Raw genomic sequence first — 22809 nt, forward strand, 5'->3', positions numbered from 1 at the left:
AGTTTTGTGGGGTTAATTAAGATTGTAATCGGGGCCGGCTCTACGCAGGGGCAAGAGGGGGCAACGCCCCCTCAAACAAATGGCCTGCCCCCTCAAATCCAAAATTTAGAAGTGAAAAATCCGCCGAAAAAAGCACAAGTTAAATGCTTCCCCTCATCTCTCATCTCCGTGCAGCGTGTCTTCACACAGCCTGCAGTCAGCAGAGATCGCCCCTCTCCCCTGCCCCCTCAGCCCTCCGTAAACATCCAATCACTGTTAGTATGCAAATGAGCCAAGAGCAACCTGACTGTGGTGTCAGGTTTCCAGACAGAGCGGTTAAGACTTTGAGGAAGCAGCTAAAACTCCACTAAACTCGTCGTAGCGACCCGTGAGATAACTAATAATTAACAACAACTAAAACAAAAGTTAATATAACATCCATATATATTTGTGCAGTCAACTGGGGAATAGTCTGCTGTTTTTTCCCCAGTGGGAGTGTTTCTCAAGTCACACAAGCACAGACTAGACACTGTCCGCTGCATGTAACAGACTGAGGACTAGAGATGGGTCGTTCGCGAACGAATGGCTCTTTTTGAACGGCTCTCTTTGGTGAACGTAGGGAACCGATTCTTTTTGGTGAACGATCCATTTGGTTTGGCTCTTTTCCCCCCCGTTAGCTAACATTATGTGACCAGACAGACAGTGGGGTTGTGAGCGCTGCGGTTGCTACAATAATGTTAAAATGCACAAGCACAACTCTTTAACAGGTTCAATGGTTGAGTGAACTAAGTAAAAAACAATAAAACTAGTGTTTTGTTACTCAGCTCGCCTCGTATGTGCCTACGTTTGAACCAGTCTCAACGCGTTAATTTGCTGATACACTCTATGGAAACTCAACGTCATACGACACTTCAGTCTTGAAACTGACAGCTGACAAGACATTATTTTCTCTCAAGTAAATCATATGCGAATATTCTGTAAAGAATAAAATAAAAAATCAAGTACCAAATAATAGCGTATTTCTTGTGTATTAATTTTTTTTTTGTCACTGTCTATTCTATATCGTTCTATGCCGGCTGGATTAGCTATATAAAATGTTATATAATAACGGTGTAGAATTTATTTATTTGTGTAATGCTATTTGTGGGGGGACATGCAGCGTTCGGCCTGTAGAGGGAGCTACAGGACCGTGGCCGGGGTTGTGTCGGCGAGACTTTTGTTGCACACCTGCTGCGAATTAAGTCTCGCCGGCGAATGTTTAAGATGTGTGTGCTTCTGCCATTTCAGAGAGAGAGGTGGGCTGGGAACGGCGGAACAGGAGAGAGAGAAAGGGGCGACTGGAAGGTCGCAGAGTGTTTTGAGGAGGCTGGAAAGCCAACGGACATTATCACTAACGAACTTTATGAATAAACGGGACCTTTCCCTAATCCCTACACTGCGTCTGCCTCTGTGTATAATCGGACATTGTTACACTATTGTTTTGTAAGCACACTTAAATTTGTCATGATCTGTCACTTACATGAGCTGTGCAATTAGGCTAGTATTACATATATTGCAGTAGGCTATAATAAGTGCTAAACAAATTCCTGTAAAGCCAAATAAAGTATTACGTTCAAGTCCATGTCCGATGAACAAATCAGAACTAAGGGCCATGAGTGTCGAATTACACATAGGATACCCCTTTGGCGAGATTTGTCCATGAGTATCGAATTACAGGTTACCCCTAGATTTGACCCAAATTAAGTCACCTTAATTTGCATATTCTCCGAGATGCACGTGAAGCAAAGACGCTAAGAAGAAGATAACATGAGTGACAATAGAAAACGAAGTATCATTTGGACCTTTTTCACCTGTAAAGATGCATCAACTGCAGTATGCAATATGTGCAAGGGGAGCATTTCCATTAAAGCATTTCCATTTTTATATCACATTAGTATCATAGTTGAAGGATGAAGTGATCTAGTCGTATTTAATTAAACTGTGGGTAATTAATAATTAATATAACACATTAATCAATAAACATAGGCCTATACATTACACTAAATAAAACCATAGAAATGTCACGGACACCGTGGCAGCACTGTCGTATGCGTCCGACACTCACAGTACGTAAGTGGAAAATCAAACTGCATTTTTTTCGAAAAACCGGAACTATAAGTGAACGAAGAGCCAAATGAACGGCTCTTTTTAGTGAACGGAGCCAAAAGATCCGGCTCCTCGAAAAGACTCGGAATGCCCATCACTACTGAGGACAATGAGCTGTGTCTGCCAGACCCCTACGTGAAGCCCCGCCCCAGCCTCTGGCTCTGCACAGTTTTGTTTCAGACTGCTAAGGGATATAATTACTGCGGTTTTCTCAAAACTTGCACTCCAGCTTCCAGCAGCTCACAAAGAGAGAGTTAATGCTGCGAGATGCATCCTTTTTTCAGAGTGTTCAAAACAAGTGTTGCTCCTGCATGTACTAAAAGCAGTAGCAGTGATACTGCTGCTAGTACCAGTGCATCAGAAGCAGCAGCTAGCATAAATCCACCTGTACCATCAGCAAGCACTGCTTCTCCTGTTCCTCCTCCCTCAACATGTGCTGCCCCAAAACCCCTTGCTCAGCTACCTAGTGACTTAAATGTCAATGCACCATCCCAGCCAATACTGGGTAGCTACCCAAAGCGTGCATTTGGTGCTACATTAAGATCATTCAATCCTGCCTGGTACCGCACACGACCATGGCTGGAGTACTCTGTTGTGCGGGACGCATGCTTCTGTTTCCCCTGTCGCAAATATGGCAGCACTGCTAATGAGAGGGATGTTGTTTTCACCCTAACTGGTTTTAACAACTGGAAAGCAGCACTTGAACGAGACAAGGGGCTACATAGGCATATGTCCAGCCACAACCATGTGCACTCTTCCACCACCTGGACTCAGCACAAAAGCAGAGAGGCTACAGGGGGGACTGTTGACTCCCTGTTGGTTGGTAAAACCCAACTTGAAAAAAATCATTATTATGTCAAGAGTGTGGGCAGTGCTGTTAAGTTTCTCTGTGTGAATGAGTTGGGGCTCCGTGGGACTGCAGAAACTTTGAGACATGATGCAGCTGGTGATGATGTTGCTTCAGGTCTTTTTCTGAAACTCATGGAGTATACAATAGAGAAGGATGAGAAACTAGCAAGCATTGTTAAGGGTATCCCAAAGAATGCAAAATACACATCTAAGGATATCCAAAACGAAATGATTCAAACACTGGCAGACATGGTGCTTGGAGAGGTCAGGAAAAAATATGAAAATGCTGATTCTGCAGGGTTTTGCCTCAAAAGTGATGGGACCAGGGACAGGTGCAATGTGGAAAATTTGTCTGTGATGATTCGATTTGTCAGCAATTCCATGCCAGAGGAGCATCTTATTGGGTTGCTTGACTTGCATCAACTTGATGCAGAGTACATCACGTCTGAGATACTGACACATCTTTCTGATGCTGGCTACAGTGCTGACAACATACTTAGCCAGTGTTATGATGGAGCTTCTGTGATGAGTGGGATAAGAGGTGGTGTACAAGCTCTGCTCCAAAATAAGCTTTCTAGGTATATCCCATACATCCACTGCTACAACCACCAGCTGCACTTAGTGGTTGTGCATGCCATCCAGAGTGAACCATGTGCAAAGAGATTTTTCGACCTCTCAAGTTCACTGTACAAGTTTTTTCAGCACCACTATGTGTCTGAGAAATATAATGCACCTAACCTTAAAAGGCTGCTTGAAATCCGATGGACAAGCCACTATGAGGTGACAAGGTGCATTGTTGACAATCAAGACCATATTCTCAGTATCCTATCTGAGATGACAGAGGATGATGGTGCTGCTGTTGACCTGTGCACCGAGGCATCAGGCCTGCTATGTCAAATTAAGAGGCATCACTTCTTTGAGACTGGAAAGTTTCTAGTGCGGGTGCTTGGTGTCTTGAAACCAGCAAATGCAATTCTACAGTCTCAGTCTGTGGATATGTGCAGTGCTTCTGAGGTTGTTGGTGCAGCACTGGAGTCCTTAAAAAGCATCCGTGAAGATGAGAATTGGGGAGAGTCATCTCAGTCAGCTGCTGGGGATGATTCACAGCCTCCAAAGAGAAGGAGGACAATGAGCAAACGCCTTGGTCAAAGTGTTGTGCTCTCAACTGTGGGCCATACAGACTCGGATGATCCTACCATTTCCCCCCCTCAGTCTCTGAAAAGATGTCTGCTCAACATCCTTGACAGGGCCATTTCAGAAATGGAGAATAGATTTTCTCAGAAGAACGTTGAGCTGATGAAAGCCATATCTAGTCTTGCACCCAAATCCAGCGCATTTCTAGATTCAACCCTGTTGCATCCTCTGGCTGTGCTGGCTGGCACTGTGGCAGATGATCTAAAAAATGAAATTCTTGTGGCAAAACAGATGTTGCTCAAGAAATGTCCAAATGAAACAGACCTATCCACTGTCTGTAAACACCTGCAGGAGTACAAGGAAGCCTTTCCCGAGTTACATAAATTGTATGTAACAGCCATGGTAATTGGTGTGTCTTCGGCATCGTGTGAGAGTTCCTTCTCCACATTGTCACGGGTCCTAACCCCCTATCGTCGCACCATGCTACACAAGCGAAAGAGAAATTTGGTGATCTTGGCCCATGAGAAGTCCATAACAAGTAACTTGGATATGGATGAATTTGTGAGAGTTTTTGCAAAGGGAAACAGGAGACTGGTGTTGTAGAGTAGAGTGGAGTTGCAGAGTGGAGTGGAGAGAAAAAATAGTGAGATGGAGAGAAAGGAGGAGATTTTAGTTATTAAGTTGCTAATAAATAAATAAAAATCCAAAAACTACTACCTTTCAGTTTTGTAAATATTGATTATAGTGAAAAGTCTTTCCTTTAGGTTCAAATGTATTTGAGAATTAGACCATCCAGTTAAGATAAATGTTATGTTGTTGGTTGTTAAAATCTGGATGAAGGATATTTTATTTTACTTTTTATTTTTCAGTTTTCCCCCTGAGGGATTGCCACCTTATTGTGGTCAGGGGGTTTGTGTGCCTCAGTGACCCTAAGAGCTATACCAGCAGGAGCTTTAGTCTTCAGGTGGGACACCCAAGTTGGACAGGTCTTAGGGTAGAGGCCTGACAGAGTGCAATCCACTTCTCCAGGTTGAGGGCTGGACACACAGCTAACAGCCCATGCCGTGAAGAAAACACTGTTATAAAAAAAAAGTGCTGGCACATGATGTGTACGCATAATGCCCCCTTCACATTTCTGACTGCCCCCTCATATGTGCATTCCTAGAACCGGCCCTGATTGTAATGATGCTATGATGCAATATGCTGCTGTATGCTGCTGTTCATTCATTCTATCAGAGGATTTGAGGATTTAGTGAAAACATTAAAGTCTTATATTCACCTTAAAAATCCTGAAAGGTTTGTGGACTGTGTTTCGACCATATTCAGTTTTTAGATATTATAGATAATTTTTGACCCACCTGTCTTTCCTTCCTGTAAAAGGCCACAGTTGTGAAGATGCCCAGGTATATGACGTAAACCAGGAAATTCATAAACAATATCTTACTGGCAAACTTGTCCCACTTGTCCTCAAGGAGTCTTTGTAGAGACTCTATTTGGAGCATGTCATGGTGATTCTGTGGGAAGATTCATAACTATTAAACATATAGCTATGGTGCTGAATAAACCTTCAGTAACTAATGCTCAGTGAAAATAAATGATTTATAGTATATAATAGTATTATAATAGAGTCACACATGAAGGAACCCGAGTCATCCAGTGGTATCTTGCCAGTCTTGGCTGCTAGCTTCAAGGGGGTCAGCCCCTGGTTGTTTTCAGCCTCCTCCAGTTTGGTGCCGTTGATGATAATCTCAACGTCCATCCTGGTGACAAAGTCAGTGCAGGCGTGCAGGACCGCGTTCCCCTGGGAGTCTCTATCGCCAGGTCAGCTCCCTGGTACGGGTTCTCTATTAGGAAGGCCACTATGTCCAAAGTTTATTTTTCTCTTTGGTCACAGAAGGTGATCACACCAAAAAAAAGCCCTCCCTGTGCGCAACAGGCACGCAGCACTTTATGAATAAACATTTTGCTTCATTTAGATGCTTCTTCATCACTCTCCTTTTATAGAGAAGCACAACATAATTTGTGGGGGACAATATGTTTACTGTACACTTGTTTCACTTTACTGTGAATCCAATATGGCCACCATAATGAGCTTAAATACCTCCACCTGAGTACAAGTTGCCTTTGTGTGTTTGTTGCACCAGACAAGCCACGGTGTGTTCATATTGTGTTTGTGTATTTATTACTTGGATTATTGCAACAGTCAGTGAGGGAGAAAGGCACGCTCATGTTCAGACCCTGGGTTTGCGGTCATCAATTTGTTGCACAAAATTGATTGGGTGGCTTTACAACAGCTGTTCATTGTCAGCCCATGAACGGAAATGATGTTGTGACAGTCCAACTTTTATAAATAAACAAAAAAAACTGCAACTTAACTGCCATTGTGCTGTAGTGTTTTTGGATGGTTTATTGAAATCGATCTACCTATTGTTCATTGAAATATTACGTCTTAGAATCACCCACGAATCAACTATTGCCAGTCGGCAAGGTCAAATTGTGCATGTGAATCATCAGAGAGGCAAAAGCATGCAAATTAGTTGTGCATTATTGTGGTGGTATCACCATTCCTCATTCCAATACAATGAGCCCATTCTCCGATTTCTGCCTCCATCAGCCTTCCCTGGTTTTCAGGTGCAATCAATCAGTCAAGTTTATTTGTATAGTGCTTTTTACATAGACAAATGTCACAAAATGCTTCACAACTAAATAATGCAAAACAATAAATACAATACAAACAATATGATCATCACCAAATCATAGACCCCCAGGAGTAAGCCAAGGAAAAAACTCCCCAGAGGGGAGAAAAATATAGGGCACAGTGGCAAGGAAAAACTCCCTCAGAGGAAGAAACCTTGAGAGGAACCTGACTCCAGGGAGACCCATCCTCCTCTGGCTGATCAGGTGCTGAACAGTAAACAAATGTGGTGCAAGAGTTCAGGGGTCCATAGTGAAGGACAGCTATAAAGGAAGGGGGCAGTATAAAAAACAGCCAGAATAAAAAGTGATTACATTCCTTCATATACTTAACACACCCCCTTGTTGTCTCTAGGACAACATCCTACAGAATCACCATCAGATTCTGGAACTTAATATCATTAAACCCAGGGAGAGGTGAAGGCTACTTCAGCTTTACACCAAGAAAAGTTACAACAGTTGATTATTCTTTAGTGGGAAAACAAAGTACAATAATCAAAATAAGGAAATACAAAAATGAATGATAAAAATACAAAAGACATAAAAAAAACAGCAAGCAATGTCATATACAAATTAATCAAATACCAGGGTTCTCAAATGTTAATGCACACAGAGGTCTTTACCAAGCATACGTCATGTCAGTCTTGATGACTCTCAGTCTACACTGTTGTTATACTGTGTTTGCGTAAATATGACAGCTTTCCATAAAATATGTTTTTCACTGATCTATTAAGTCGTCTCTGAAGCACACTTGATAGGTGACACGGTAACGTCGAAGTTCCAGGAGTGATGTCAGTTGGAATTCGTGCAGCTCACAACTCACGCTGATTTGGACAACTCCACCTGAAAGACAGCAGTAACTAGGTTCTTTTTAAGGTGTTATTATGATCAACGAGATTACAGTGACTGGCATGTATCCATTTTGATTTCCCCTCTACTTTAACTGCTCTGTTGGTTATCAACAAAACCTGATAGGTCGCTCTTCAGATGTATGTCTGCTCGTCTCAGATAAATAGTACCGGGTAGTGACATTGGTCTGCCTGTGATGACTTCGAAGGGGCTCAGTCCTGTGGTATTATTGTGTGTTGCTCTAATACTGCACAGTACTGCAGGCAGGGCCTCTGGCCAGGGCATCCCTTCCTGATGCGTTTTGTCGCGTCTTTCTTTAAAAGTTCGATTCATTCGTTCCACCTGCCCATATGATTGAGGGTGATAGGGACAGTGGAGTGACCACAGGAGTGTGATGTAGTCCACCTAGAGGTGTCGGAAAGGTCCCGAGGGTGTTGGAGTCGTGCGCTGTTGCACCTTGACTCTTCCTTGGTTGTTGTTTTTCTGACAGGTAGGGCACTGAGATACGACTCTTTCTGCCTCTTTCCTGAAAGCTGGGTTCCACCACTGGTTGGTATAGCGGTGAACCATTTTGTCTGTTCCGATATGACCCAGTGAATGAATCTGAGTAGCCTGGGTAATAGCTTCCGAGGGGGTCACAGTCTTTTGACCATACCGCCACACTACATCTAGACCCAGTTTGGCTCCGATTCCATCCAGAACCATATTTCTCCCTTCTCTGCAGCCTCCTGCATCTATTGGATGTGTTTCAGTGTATCGATGGTGTACACTGCCCGCAGGGCTGGGTGTCAGCTTTTGTGTGAGCTTTAGTCTTCATGATGGACACTTGCTCAGGTTTCTGTCGGGCCATCAGTAGATCCTCGATTTTCCAAAATCATGAGTCGCGCCAAAGGCGTATCTTGAATGTCTGTAGATTGTTTGCGGTTTTTCCTTCTGCTAGATTGCATACTTCAGTGAGGGCCCGCAGTTCCGCTTGCTGTGCCGAGGTCCCAGGGGGCAGAGCGCCAGAGGCTATCACGTCGCTGTCAGTGGTGAAAGCCCATCCAGCCTTCCACACTCCGATGCCCACGTAGGAGGACCCATCGGTAAACAGTATCATGTCAGGGTTGTCTAAGGGTGTGGATTTAACTATTCCTTCATCTGCCTGGTCCATGACCAGGTCTTGACAGTTGTGCTCCAGGATATCATCTGTTTCAGAGATATCATCGTGGCAGGAGAGGGTTCCCCTCTCGATGGAGATATTGGGCGCTTCCAAAACTGTTGACCACTTGCTCCATCACGACGCAGTGACTTGAGCTGCTCTGTTCATGGTCAGCAGGACGTGCACCGAATGTGGGCAGTTGATCAACTTTTGGTCGAGAGTGATGCTGGACACCAGTCCCATAGCAAGGTATGTTGCTTGTAGGGCTCAAAGGCAGGCTCCATAGTCTAAGGCCACAGCATCCAACTTGGCTGAATAGTACCCCACAGGTCGTTGTCGATCTCTGTGTTATTGTGCGAGGACGGCGGTCATGTATCCGTCTCTCTCTGACACATACAACACAAAGGGCTGTCCATTGTCTGGTATTCCAAGAGCTGGAGCAGTGCTCAGTGCTGCTTTTAACTTCTGGAATGACTTTCTTTGTTCTTTGTTCAGTTGAATTGGACTCTTGGACTCTGGTTGACCTTTCAGCAGTTCGTTCAGGGGTTGAGATATTTCAGTGTATGCATCTATCCAGGCTCAATTGTAGTTGCACAGCCCCAAGAAGGATCTGATTTCTTTGACTTTCGTTGGTTCCGGAGTCTGTTGGATTGCCGCAGTTTGGTTTTGAGTGATTTCTCGTTTTCCCTAGGAGATCTGCTGACCCAAGTAGGTCACTTGTTGCTGCACCAACTGAGCTTTGTCTCTATTGGCTTTGTGACCCTTTATCTGAAGATGGTCCAAGAGGGTCCTGAGGTCCATCTCATGCTCCTGCTTGTCCTCTGACGCCAACAGGATGTCGTCCACATATTGGAGTATCGTGGATTTGATTTGGGGCATCTCTCTGAGCTGTTTTTGAAGGGCCTGTGGTGGTACACAGATGGACTATGCACCAACTTGTTGTGAAGACCTTGAGGCGTTCAAAGCCAGCAGTACGGAACATTTACAAACTCTCCACACGGGGGAGTTCGAGCTGCTGTGTGTCTTATGAAAAATAAAGATTCCTAATTCCACAAAGGAAAGGTAGAGAGAGGATTAAGACCAGGATGGCCAGTGGTTGATTTGTGAGGGGAGAGTAAGAAGAGAAGAGGTTCTTAAAGGTTACATGGAGGGAGCAAAGTTTGAAGAAAGCAGATGACTAGGGCATGAGAAACAGGAAAGGGTAAATAAAGAGTGAAGGGAGAGGTAAATTTAACCAGTTGTGGACATTCCAAGTGGACAGGACAAAGAAGCTGAGAGCAGATTATGGAAACCAGATACACTTATTTCGTGAGAAAACAGGATAAGGAAGAGAGGGAGTGAAGATTTATTAAAACCCTAATAAACATTGCGGTTGGTAGGTGAGGATAAGGTCAACCGTGCCAGGCACTAGAATCACAGTAATAAACACAATGAGTTCATCACCAATATGAAGTAACGCGAGAACTGTCTTTAGAAATGGGAGGGGAAACCAGGCCGTGACGAGGTATAGGAACCAAATGATATGATATTGGTGGTTACAGCTAGGAAGTGTAAATGATTTGCATATGAGGGAGGTAACCTATATTTGAAAGTATAAAATGGCGGATTGTAATGATGACGAAAACTCCTTTGCAAACTGGTTTCGGCTTTTATTACTTGTGAATAAAAGTCTCTGGATAAACCATCAGCTCTGGTTATTGGCATTTTTTATTTCAAAGTATTTTAACTTGGAATTCCACCACAGTCTTAACCAGTATCCCTCGTTCCTCCAGGTCATCAACAATCTGCTGCAACTGCTTCTTTGTTGATGGGGTACTGTTTGGTGCTTGGGGGTGGTCGTCCAGTGAATGTCACCGGTTCCATGTCGAGACTTCCACAGTAATTTTTGTCATCTGACCATATTTTGTGTCTTACGAGGTCTGTTGTCTGGCAACTCGTCTAATTACCCATGAGACCTTGTCAAGTCCTAGGATTGGTTGGATGGGTTGTTTCACATGCTTCCCAATCCACAATTTTGCCGTGAGGGTTGTGGGTCCAATTCCTATCTCCACTGGCTTGGTTTTGTGAAGCTCCAGTTTCCCCCCCTCCTACTCCCTGCGCACTCTGTGTTTTTCTGGTGTAGGAGATGTCGATTCCTTTAAGGCTACTGCTCGAGATAATTGTTATTTCAACTCCAGTGTCTACCAGGAAGTAAATTGTTCTACCCCAGACATCCAGTGAAGCATACACTCACGAAACCCTTTATTAGGAACACCTGTACACCTTCTCATGGTGAAGGTGGTGTAATGGTGTGGGGAATGTTTTCTTGGCACACTTTGGGCCCGTTACCAATTGCAATACCAATCAATCATCGCTTGAATGTCACAGCCTATTTGAGCATTGTTGCTGACCATGTGCATCCCTTCATGGCCACAATTTACCCATCTTCTAATGGCTACATCCAGCATGATAATGCACCATGTCACAAAGCAAAAGTCGTCTCAAACTGGTTTGATGAACATGACAATGAGTTCAGTGTTCTTCAGTGGCCTTCCCAGTCACCGGATCTGAATCCAATAGAACACCTTTGGGATGTGGTAGAACGGGAGATTCACAGCTTGAAAGTGCACCTGAAAAATCTGCAGGAATTGTGTGATGCAATCATGTCATCATGGACCAGAATCTCAAAGGAATGTTTCCAACATCTTGTGGAATCAATGCCACAAATAATTGAGGCTATTTTGAGAGGGAGGCCCTACTCAGTATTAGTATAGTGTTCCAAATAAAGTGCTCAGTGAGTGTATATCCCATCAGTTCTCATGTGAACGGCAGCCTGAAGAGGGTGCAGGAGGGGGGCATCTAGTCAACGAGGACATCAGAGACCTCTGGTGCTCCGGGGACAGCTGGGCAAATTGTTGAACAATTGGGTGAAGCATTGGGTTTGAGTTTGTTGATTGGTTTGAGAGTAGTTTGGATTGTTAGGAATCTTGTCTTCTCCCTCTGGGATTCCTGCCATTTTCTTTTCCTGCAGTCCTCCTTCCAGTGTCCAGGTCTATTGCAGTAGTGACACTGTCCTTCCCGTCTAGGTGCTCGATTTCGGTTCTTTGAGACCACTCTGACCGTTGTCCTGTTCCCATGTCACGATCCAGTTGTGAAAATCTATTCACGAGGTCACCATAACCTGCATCTCTCCAGCCTGCATTTATTGTGACCATACTCCTTTGGAGTCCCTCTCTCACTGCTTGCATCAGTTGGTGGTTTAGGGTTCCATTGGCTTTCTTGTCAATGTTGTCTGAAGTTATGGAAGGCAAGCCACTGTGTTTGAGCCACGTCTGACGGAAGCGTTCCTCAAAGTCTGCAAAGTGCTCACCAGGCTTAAGGAAGCACTTGGCTATCTCAGTCCAGTCAGTGGTGTAATGGGAGGTTTTCCTCACCCATGCATGCATACTCTCCCAGGCTCCAGGCAGGTTCTGCCCATCTTCACCCAGAGTGACGACCACTTTTTGTCTCAAGGCTTCACTCTCTCGAGGGTTGAGCCCATAGGAGTAAACCTGGAGTGCGTCGTTGGGATGCCATCTGTAGATGTTCTTCAGACGTTGCACTTGCTCCCAGGATTTGAGACCTACTGTGCGTGGGTGTGATACCTCTTTTGATCACTTGTCGACATCCTTGGGGTCAGGGACCTGGTGTGTGAAGAAGAGTTTTTCATCCTCTGTGTCTTTACCGGCTTTTTTTTCTTGGTTTCATAACTTTAACTGGTCGTACATTTATCTCTTTAGTTTTGGTCTTTGTTGCAACAACATCATCAGAGGAAGAGAATTAATCTGAGCTGTAAACTCCTGGCACTGAAGTTGCCATTTGCTGGCTCCTCCTACGTTCGTCTCTCCTCCTCCCTTCGTCTCTCTTTAGTTCTCACTCCACTTCTGGATTTGAGCGCATCCTGTCTCGATCTTCACCTTTAGCACTTCAGTCCTGTGCTCTGCTTCAAGCCTGGCTCGTTCGTGTTCCATTGTGGATTAAGCCAACGCCCTGGCCTTCTGTTCTGCTTCAAGCCTGACTCGCTTGTGTTCCACTGTGGATTCAGCCAACACCCTGGCTCTCTGGTCTGCTTCAAGCCTGGCTCGGTCAGACTCCACTTTGGATTGCGCCCACGCCCTGGCTGTCTGGTCTGCATCGAGCTTGGCTCGTTCATGCTCCACTATGGATTCAGGCAGCGCCCTAGCCCTTTGTTCTGCTTCCACTTTGGATTCGACCAGTGCCCTGGTTTTAGTTTTTTCAGGCTGAAGTACTCGCTCGTGTTCCGTTGTCATGTAAAATTATTTTCTTGCACAAATTACTCCTACCACTATCAATGACCATTGGTGTTTTTCCTCTCCAGCTTTCATAAGCTGAATTTTACCCTTTTTGAATAGCGTCTACTGGCCATAAGCCTTTATCATAAATGTTTACGTCGTATTTGCTAATTATCTTGCTTCAAATCGTATCTAATTTTAGGTGTTTTCCGACATCTAGAACCAATTCATCAAGTATTTTTGAATCGTGGGCTTATCGATGCTATTTTCTTTAGGTGGCATTTTTAGTTTTAGTTTTAACCCTAGTAGTGATCAATTACCAGAACAAAACGATAGTTAACGGACTGACAGGATAACAAGACAACTAAATAACGGACTGACATATTAATTAAGATTAACAGGACGTTTTGTTGTTAACCAACAACAGATACAATTCAGAATATACAGAATTCGGACAGTAGTCTTCTTACTATTACTGGTTTCAGATTTAGGATAGATTCAAGAGATATATTGTTAGATTGTTGTGTAATTTCTTCTGCAGCAACACAATAGTTTTCAGGTTTGCAATGAGATCAAGAGATCTGAAGGTCAATGTCTTTTGGAGAGGGTACTTTATTTGATGTTACAAATAAATTATGTTTCAGGCTAGCAGGTTCTCTCTCTCTCCCAGAGAAACTATATAGACTTGCAATGGAATTTAACCTTGGAGGCCACAGGTCCTAGTCCCCCCTACTCCCTTTCCCTAGCATTTGGTGTTACTTAGTCTCTGCGTTGTGTTTTGAATTGATAAGTTGCTACTAGGTGAAAGGTGAGGGGCACATAGAATATTTGGACAATTCCAACAATATGTAAGCAGAGCCACACAAAGGTAGTGGAACAAAGCAACTCAGGAAATTACCAAATCAATTGCTTCGGGTGTTGTGGAGTTGTGGAGGTTAACCCATTACTTTGCTGAACTACTCGCAGTACTGCACATGTTACAAAAGTGTACTTTCACTTGCATTTCTGTGACCACTCACTGCCATATGAAACAATGTTCATTGTCAACGCTACATTTTGGATCCTCTGGATAGCACTATACCTATTACTTCAAATGGTAAGTGTTTAAGATTGTTTAAGCTTATAAGTAAATCATTTTGTTAGAAGTAATTTAGGAGCAAAGATATTTAGAATAGAGGAACAGAAATAAAAGATGAGATCTCAGGTCATGTGTGCATTGTTGTGCAATAGAAAACATTGATGTAAAAAAGACTATCCCCACAGTAATTAAGCAAATTATTATTTTTGTCTTCGTTTTCTTATTTAATTTTTGACTGGATGTATAGAGCATGTGATTTAAGTTGCTCTAGACTACTGTATTGGAATATCAACAATTGATACAGCTGACATTTAGAATATGTAGCAGTGTTCTGGATCAAAATGGTTATATATAGCGATATATAAGAGATATTGACTGTCAACTGTATTGATGTATGCTTGTATGCTTTCAACTTTTGTTCATGTTCTCCAAAATAGTTTTGTTGATCACACTTTACAATAAGTTGTCACAATGGTTTCCATTTTACTTAATCAAACACAAACCAAAGAAACAAACACAGGAAGCAATGCAACCCAGGTTTCGTTTTACTTACAAACGTTCTTCGCCCAAGCACATGGTACTAGCAACAGGGGCACCATGGCCCTTTCTAAGTTTTGAATAACTCGAATCCTCAACATCCTCTCCTCTCTACTCGCTTCCTACACAAAAGGCATTGGAGGAGAAGCCTTCCCTGATATTCTCCTCCAACGCTTTTTTAAAGAGGGAAGAGAGAAAGGGCCCATACCTCCAGACTGCGTCACTTTCCGTGGGTGGCCGCCTACAAGGAAACATGGGTTTTATGGGAATAAGGACAATTCAAGTAAAGGACTGTTCATCTCCACTTACAATAAGTATAATAATACAAAAAACATTCCACTCCATGAAATTACCAAATTAGCTTCTTTCTACTTTATAACATGTGAATGTTGTTACTGGCATACTACACAGGTATAAGGGCAATTTAAAGTAAAATGTTACTGCTGTGATTCCTGACCAGAATAACCCGATATCATTAACTATTACCACTCCTTGAACTTTTCCAAACCCTACTCGAGGTGAGATACACTGCCATGATTCCTGTAATACATGCACTGCAAGGGCTCCAATTGGTTCTGCAGTGCTTCTCTCATGCAGCTTTGAGAACACCTCTGTAGGCTCAGGCTCGGGCCCCGGGATTAATATCACATCCTTGGGGCAGGTCAAACTTCTGGACCCCAGGCAGGGCAGGGTGAAGGCCTTCCCCAACCAGTGTAACCTGGGTAACTTCTCCATCCGCATCAATACCAGTACGTAAATGTTTGCTGTTTGGTCTCTGACTCTTATTACTTATTACATTGTGGGCAGTGACTAGCAGGTAGGTAGCTTGGAGGTTAGAGAGGCCGGCCAGCAATTGGAAGGTTGCTGGTTCGATCCCCACTCCAGAAGGGAGCCGGATGTGATCTGGAGGGTTACTGGCATCATATCCAGGTGCCTACCAGTTGAGCAAGGCACTTAACCCCTAACTGCTCCAGGGGTGCTGGAATATGGCTGACCCTGTGCCCAGAGCTCTGTTCTCCCTTGGGGGTGTGCACGTGTGTCCTCTTGGAGGGGGGGTGTGCAGTGTGTGTATGTTGTCTTGGGGGGGCTACCCAGGCTATCAGCCTCATTAACAATTTACAGTACTGGAAATACAAGTAGAAATACATATTTGATCAATTGTTCAAGGACTGATTGTTGTTGTTGTTTTGGTGGTCTATTCAAATATCAATACTCACATCATGTGTTGCATTTCCTACTTTAGGAACCGTCAATGAGCAACCCATTTATGGTGCGTTCATGGTTGTGGTTACCTTTTTCATTCAAGGTGTAGAGCATTTATATTAACATCAGCTTCCACACGAAGGTTTGGCAAGGGACAAACAAATCCCGGAGGTCCCACTGTAGCTCCATGACAGACAGACAGACAGACAGACAGATTTCTACCTCCACCAGCCTTCACTGGCTACTTCTCTGTATGAAATACTTGAATTCACAATAACTGCAGCTTGTCAATTTACTTTCCCCAGATCTCCTCAGCAGATTACGGCAATCAAGTCTAGGACGACATTACTATGGCAACATGAAAACTTGGCTTGAGAATAAAACAAATTCATCTTAAATGATTATTGCAGATGTTATTGTACTGTACAGTGAATACACATTTCAGTATGCATCCCATGTCATCCTTGCTGAACCACCAAACTATAATTTAGTACACACAACTCGAAAATGTGCTCTACTGTACATACAAGGCTTCTCACATTTGGCCCTAGCATCAAAATGGGTAGGTAGGATTAGGTTTAAGGCCTGTGTAATTTCATTCTCACAAATGAGTACAAAGCAGCGGAGATTGCACTTCAGTGCCACTATATCATACAAGGAACAGAGTTTCCTTTCCTTAGACGTAATAGGGAACAGTTCTCTCATTAAAAGACAAGTAGGCTGAGAATACATTTCTCCCCAACATTTAACTTATTTTTTGTTTTGTTTAACATATTGTTTAGTTTGTATGCAAACCTCTCATAATTTGCAAGGGGGATACTGCAAGTTTGAAAGTGGTCATCAAGTTTACGATAGATGAGGGCAGCGATTGAGATTACCAAGAGAGTGCCTTTCATCTGCAAAATTACAACTGTTTCCACTACAGATACAGTTACATTTCCATAATGTTCAATTAGCACAAAATAAAAAAAAATGTAAGCTCTATTAAAAAATCTCAGTTATCAACAATCTATGGGAAATCAACCAAGTTGATCAACCACCAGCGTTATCCTCAGTACTATCTTCCAGAATATCACTGCTCCTCCTCTGAACCTGAACTAAGTCCGGATCACCTCGAGCCAAAGCCAGAACTGCAAGCCCAAAACCACAACTGCTAACTCTGTTACTTTCCGTTTTACATTCACTTCCTGTGGCACCCAATCACAGGTACAGGGGTGCAAACTGGTGACGGCCCAAAAAGGAGACAGCATATTTGAAAACGAAGAAAATGATCAATGTGCGGCGCCCAGGCCCCTTCCCATGATGCATGCTAAATTTTTCTATACAAGCTCTGTTAAAGTGACACATAAAGGCCTGTCAGTGATATTCAGACTGTAACAATGTCCGTTGTACACAGAGGCAGACGCAGTATTTTAGAGAGGGATTTCGTCCCGTTTATTAAACACATTCGTTCTTGGCTTTTCAGCCTGTCTCGTACTCCTCGCGACTTTCCAGTCGTCTCTCGGCAATAACTCCTCTCGCTCCTAGCCCACCTACTGAAATGACAAAGGCACACACGTTAAAAGCACTAGCCAACGAGACTTCATTTGCAACAGGTGTGCAACGAAGCCTCGCCGACACAACCCTGGCCACGGTCCTGTAGCTCCCTCTACAGGCCGAACGCTGCATGTCCCCCCACACAGACCTACTATATGAAGCAGTGCTAACAATAATAAAAACTCAGTCACATCTATTAGAATTTTAAATTGTGAAATGACAAATAAATTACATAAAGTGACATACCTACCAGTGTCAATCACATTCGCCCAATTCACCATGTTGTCACCATCAATGTACAGGGGAAGGGTGGAATCCACATTGAACTTTACCACTCCCAGTGGCACGTCACACTGGGGTGGCACCAAGTGGCCCATCATCCCTGCCAGCCGCTTCAGGAGTATGCCAGTCTCTGAGTGGCCTCTCACCAATGGGTCCAGAGCAGACAGTGATTGTAGGGTCCTGCTGTTCAGTGGCAGCTTTTTCTGCATGTAGGCTGCTGTGGACATGTACACAGTCTTCACTGTGTCGAGAAACTGCAGCACACTCTGGAAAACATTATCAAAATAAAACGATTGTAATTAAATCATTTTACCTACAGAAATGGATTAATGTTTAATTTGCAATTTTCAATACATTTACTAACCGGATGATGTGGATTTTCTTAGCCACCGGTCCGACATACAGCTCCTAGAGAGGCAGAATTTTGTCCCTGAAATTCATCTCCATGAGCTTCTTTGGTGTAGTGTGAAGATGCTCAGCCTTGACAGGTTCTGGCAGTACTTTGCTCTTATTCTGGTCTCCAGCCCGGACTTGCTCCCTCGCATTACGTTACAGGAGTCCATCATCATACTGACCATGTTGGCAAATGGGATTTTATGGTCATTGAAAAAGGTCACTAGGGCCCTTTCCAAATGATCAGCAGTTCCCTTTAGGACTTGGACAATGGAGCCAAGGTGTTCAACTACTACATGCTTCAGCTCCTGATTGAAGAAGCTTACTAGAATTGACAGCACCTTCTTATTGGAGCTTGATGTGCTCTCATCCAAGTTGATTGAGAATGGGCTTGACCTGATGCTCTCAAACATCCTCTCTGAGAAGGTGTGCCCCAGGCCCTGGACCATCTTGTACGAGGCAGCAGCCCAGGATAGCTTCATGCCCCCCCAAAGCTGGTTTATCCAGAGCCAGTGTCTGGACAAGCTCAACAATGACAGGAGCTACAGATAGGGGGAGGGAATGTTCTGCAATGGTTCCAAGAACCATTGCCTGGAAAAAACTGTATTTGATATCTTTCCACTTGCAAGGCACATAGCTTGTGATAAGTAAACTTGACATCATTACAAAAATAATTCAATACTGAGATTGAATGTACTATGGGGGATCTATGGGGGATTTCCTATTCTGCTTATCAAAGTCTAGGCTTGAGACTTTATATACAGTCATGAGAAAAAATTAGGACACCCTATGAAAACCTTTGTCTTCTTCAACATATTCAAACATATGGACATTTGATATTCATTTGAACAATATTGAAAAATTGAGGTAATATAACTAAACAAATACAACTGAAACAAATTATTTAAAAAATGATTGGTAAAATGTAATTAATAGAAATGCAATCTTCTTGTGAGGAAAACGTTAGGACACCCCCACATTTAGTTCCACTTAAAATGCCTACAATTATAATAAAGAGCACCACATCAGGTGCAAATGATTAGAACAGCGTTACAGAGGATTTTGGAGGAGCCTGTCCTATTTAAACCTCAGATATTTAGTTTGGTTTGCTCTTGATTGTTGAAGTGAGTTGCATCACCATGGCGAGATCAAAAGAGCTCTCTGAGGCCTTCAGAAGAAAAATTGTAGATGCATACGAGTCTGGGAAGGGATATAAAAAGATCTCCAAACTATTCGAAATTGGCCATTCCACTGTCCGGAAAATAATTTACAAGTGGAGAACATTTAAAACCACCACCAACATGGCCAGGTCAGGCCGCCCAAGCAAGTTCAGCCTAAGAGCTGACCGAAAGATGCTTAAAGAAGTCTCCAACAATCCCAGAATGTCATCACGAGACCTACAGGTATCTCTTGCCACAATTGATGTCAAAGTACATGCATCCACCATAAGAAAGAGACTGAACAAGTTTGCATTACATGGGAGGTGTGCAAGGAGGAAACCCCTGCTGTCAAAAAAAAACATCAGGGCAAGACTAAAGTTTGCCAGAGAACACCGAGAGAAAGACCAGAACTTCTGGAACAATGTGCTTTGGACAGATGAATCCAAAGTTGAACTATTTGGGCACAGTAAGAGTAGACATGTTTGGCGCAAAACCAAGACAGCATTTGAGAACAAGAACCTCATACCAACTGTGAAGCATGGGGGTGGAAATGTCATGGTTTGGGGCTGCTTTTCTGCAGCAGGGCCTGGTCAGCTCACCATCATAGAATCCACTATGAATTTTGTATTGTATCAGAGGGTGCTTGAGGAAAATGTGAGACCATCTGTTCGAAAGTTGAAGCTGAAGCAGATGTGGACCATGCAACATGACAATGACCCAAAACATTCCAGTAAATCTACCAAGGAATGGCTCAAGAAAAATAAATTGAGAGTTCTGGAATGGTCAAGTCAAAGCCCGGATCTTAATCTTATTGAGATGCTGTGGATTGATTTGAAACTGGCTGTGCATGCAAGACACCCCTCGAACATCACACAGCTGAAAGAATTCTGCAAGGAGGAGTGGGAAAAACTTTCTCCCAATTGATGTCAGAGACCTGTAGACAGTTATAAGAAACGTCTAATTGAGGTTATTTCAGCCAAGGGGGGCAATACTAGCTATTAGGGCATAGGGTGTCCTAACTTTTTCCTCAGTAGGAATTGGCATTATTGTTAATTTTTCGTTAAATAAATGATTACAAAGTTACATTTTCATAGTTTTTTGTTCAATTACATCCCCTTTATCTATAGACATTGTTAGAAAGAAGATAACATATTGATATGTCCATATTTTTAAGAGAATAACTTAATATTTTGGGGGGTGTCCTAACTTTTTCTCATGACTGTAGATAACAACTAGCACATACTGGCTAACCAACACTCACCTCTGCATTTGCTACCCTTTCAAACAGGGGTACCGGCATCTTCACTCTTTCCCTCATCTGCTCAGGGCCCTACATTGATGGCCCCTGCTGTGATGGGCCCTGAGTTGCTATGTTTTTCGGTTTTACAGTGTGCCAAAGGGGCATGGGAGCCCTTGGTAGAATAATTGATCTCTTTGCAGCAGAGGCTGCATCGGGCATGGCCTGGTTTCTCTATTTTCTTAAAAAACTGTGACATAGGGAACACATATTCTTTTCTCCTTACATCACTCTGAGTCTAGCATCAATGGTTCTTGGAACCAGCTCTATTTACACCTGACTCTAGTTGAGCCACAGTAAGGGCATCCTCCTGTTCAAATTCTCTCATTCTGAAAACAAATTGAAGCGTGGTAGTTAGGCTTCCTGGACTGGTGATGCTAACGTAAATACATGCTTGCCGTCCTGTACCATACGTGCTGGTCAATGGAGAAGCGCCATAGCTAACTTAGAAGAAACCTAATTTGACAAGCCAAGCTAACCTTACCAGCCGCATAATTACTTCGAAAACAGGTTGCTTACCGTGAGTGTGTTCTCCACGCTGCCTGGAAGTGTAGCTAAAAGTTATTTCAACTTTGCGGCACGACACGGTCTATCCAGCAGCAGGGGAGTTTAGCCGACAGAGCAGACAGGAAGATGTTAGCTCGCGCATCATGTGATGAAAGTAGATTCACGACACGACAGAAAATGTGTTACGCTTACTCGCAAATGACTTGGATGAGACGTAGACTCTCCCCCCCCTGCAGGTAGGCTATCAGTCAGGTCAATGTCGAGAAATAGATTATTTCCCGACAGGTTTCTGACTCATTAATGTTATTTATTATCATCATACACAATAATTGCACTTTTAATTGCACTTTATGTGCAGAATCTGCAGATTATGATTCTCTCTTTCAGATTTCCAATGGACAAATCACATTGGGTAAATGTTGAAGCAGAACGACAATTACATTATAAACAAGGATCCATACACTTATCGGCCACTTTATTAGGTACACCTTGCTAGTACCGGGTTGGACCCCCTTTTGCCTTCAGAACTGCCTTAATTCTTTGTGGCATGAATTCAACAAGGTGCTGGAAACATTCCTCAGAGATTTTGGTCCATATTGACATGATAACATCACGCAGTTGCTGCAGATTTATCGGCTGCACATCCATGATGCGAATCTCCCCTTCCACCACATCCCAAAGGTGCTCTATTGGATTGAGATCTGGTGACTGTGGAGGCCATTGGAGTACAGTGAACTCATTGTCATGTTCAAGAAACCAGTTTGAGATGATGTGAGCTTTGTGACACGGCGCGTTATCCTGCTGGAAGTAGCCATCAGAAGATGGGTACACTGTGGTCATAAAGGGATGGACATGGTCAGCAACAATACTCAGGTAGGCTGTGGTGTTTAAACGACGCTCAATTGGTACTAAGGGGCCCAAAGTGTGGCAAGAAAATATCCCCCACACCATTACACCACCACCAACCTTTGCGTTACTGTTGCCTTTCTATCATCTCGAACCAGTCTGGCCATTCTCCTCTGACCTCTGGCATCAACAAGCCATTTTCGTCCAGAGAACTGCCGCTCACTGGATATTTTCACTTTTTTGGACCATTCTCTGTAAACCCTAGAGATGGTTGTGCGTGAAAATCCCAGTAGATCAGAAGTTTCTGAAATACTCAGACCAGCCCGTCTGGCACCAACAACCATGCCACGTTCAAAGTCACTTAAATCACCTTTCTTCCCCATTCTGATGCTCGGTTTGAACTTCAGCAGGTCGTCTTGACCATGTCTACATGCCTAAATGCATTGAGTTGCTGCCATGTGATTGGCTGATTAGATATTTGCGTTAACAAGCAGTTGAACAGGTGTACCTAATAAAGTGGCCGGTGAGTGTATTTTGAGATTCCCCCCTCAGGTACAGCATGACTTCCGTAGTACATGTTGTTACTTACAGTATGTAAGTAGTAAGCAGTGGAGGTAGAAATCAGAGGTCCCACTGTCGCTCCATTACATCTTACGACCAGTGGAGGCTGGAGGAGGTAGAAATCGGAGGACGGGCTCATTGTAATGCATGGAATGGAATGAGGAATGGTATCAAACACGTGCTGAATGTTAGCTTGTTATTTCCCTTATGAGGCTGACAGTCCGCTGTAGACATGCATTGGCCAGAGTGTCACAAGTCATGCAGGTCCAAACTGAGAGAGTAGAGCACCCACCAGCACTGAAGAGTGAGGGAATTCTGTGGACTGAGCTGAGGTTTGCCAAAGGTGC

This window comes from Argentina silus (assembly GCF_951799395.1).
Source record: "Argentina silus genome assembly, chromosome: Y".
NCBI classification, from domain to species: domain Eukaryota; kingdom Metazoa; phylum Chordata; class Actinopteri; order Argentiniformes; family Argentinidae; genus Argentina; species Argentina silus.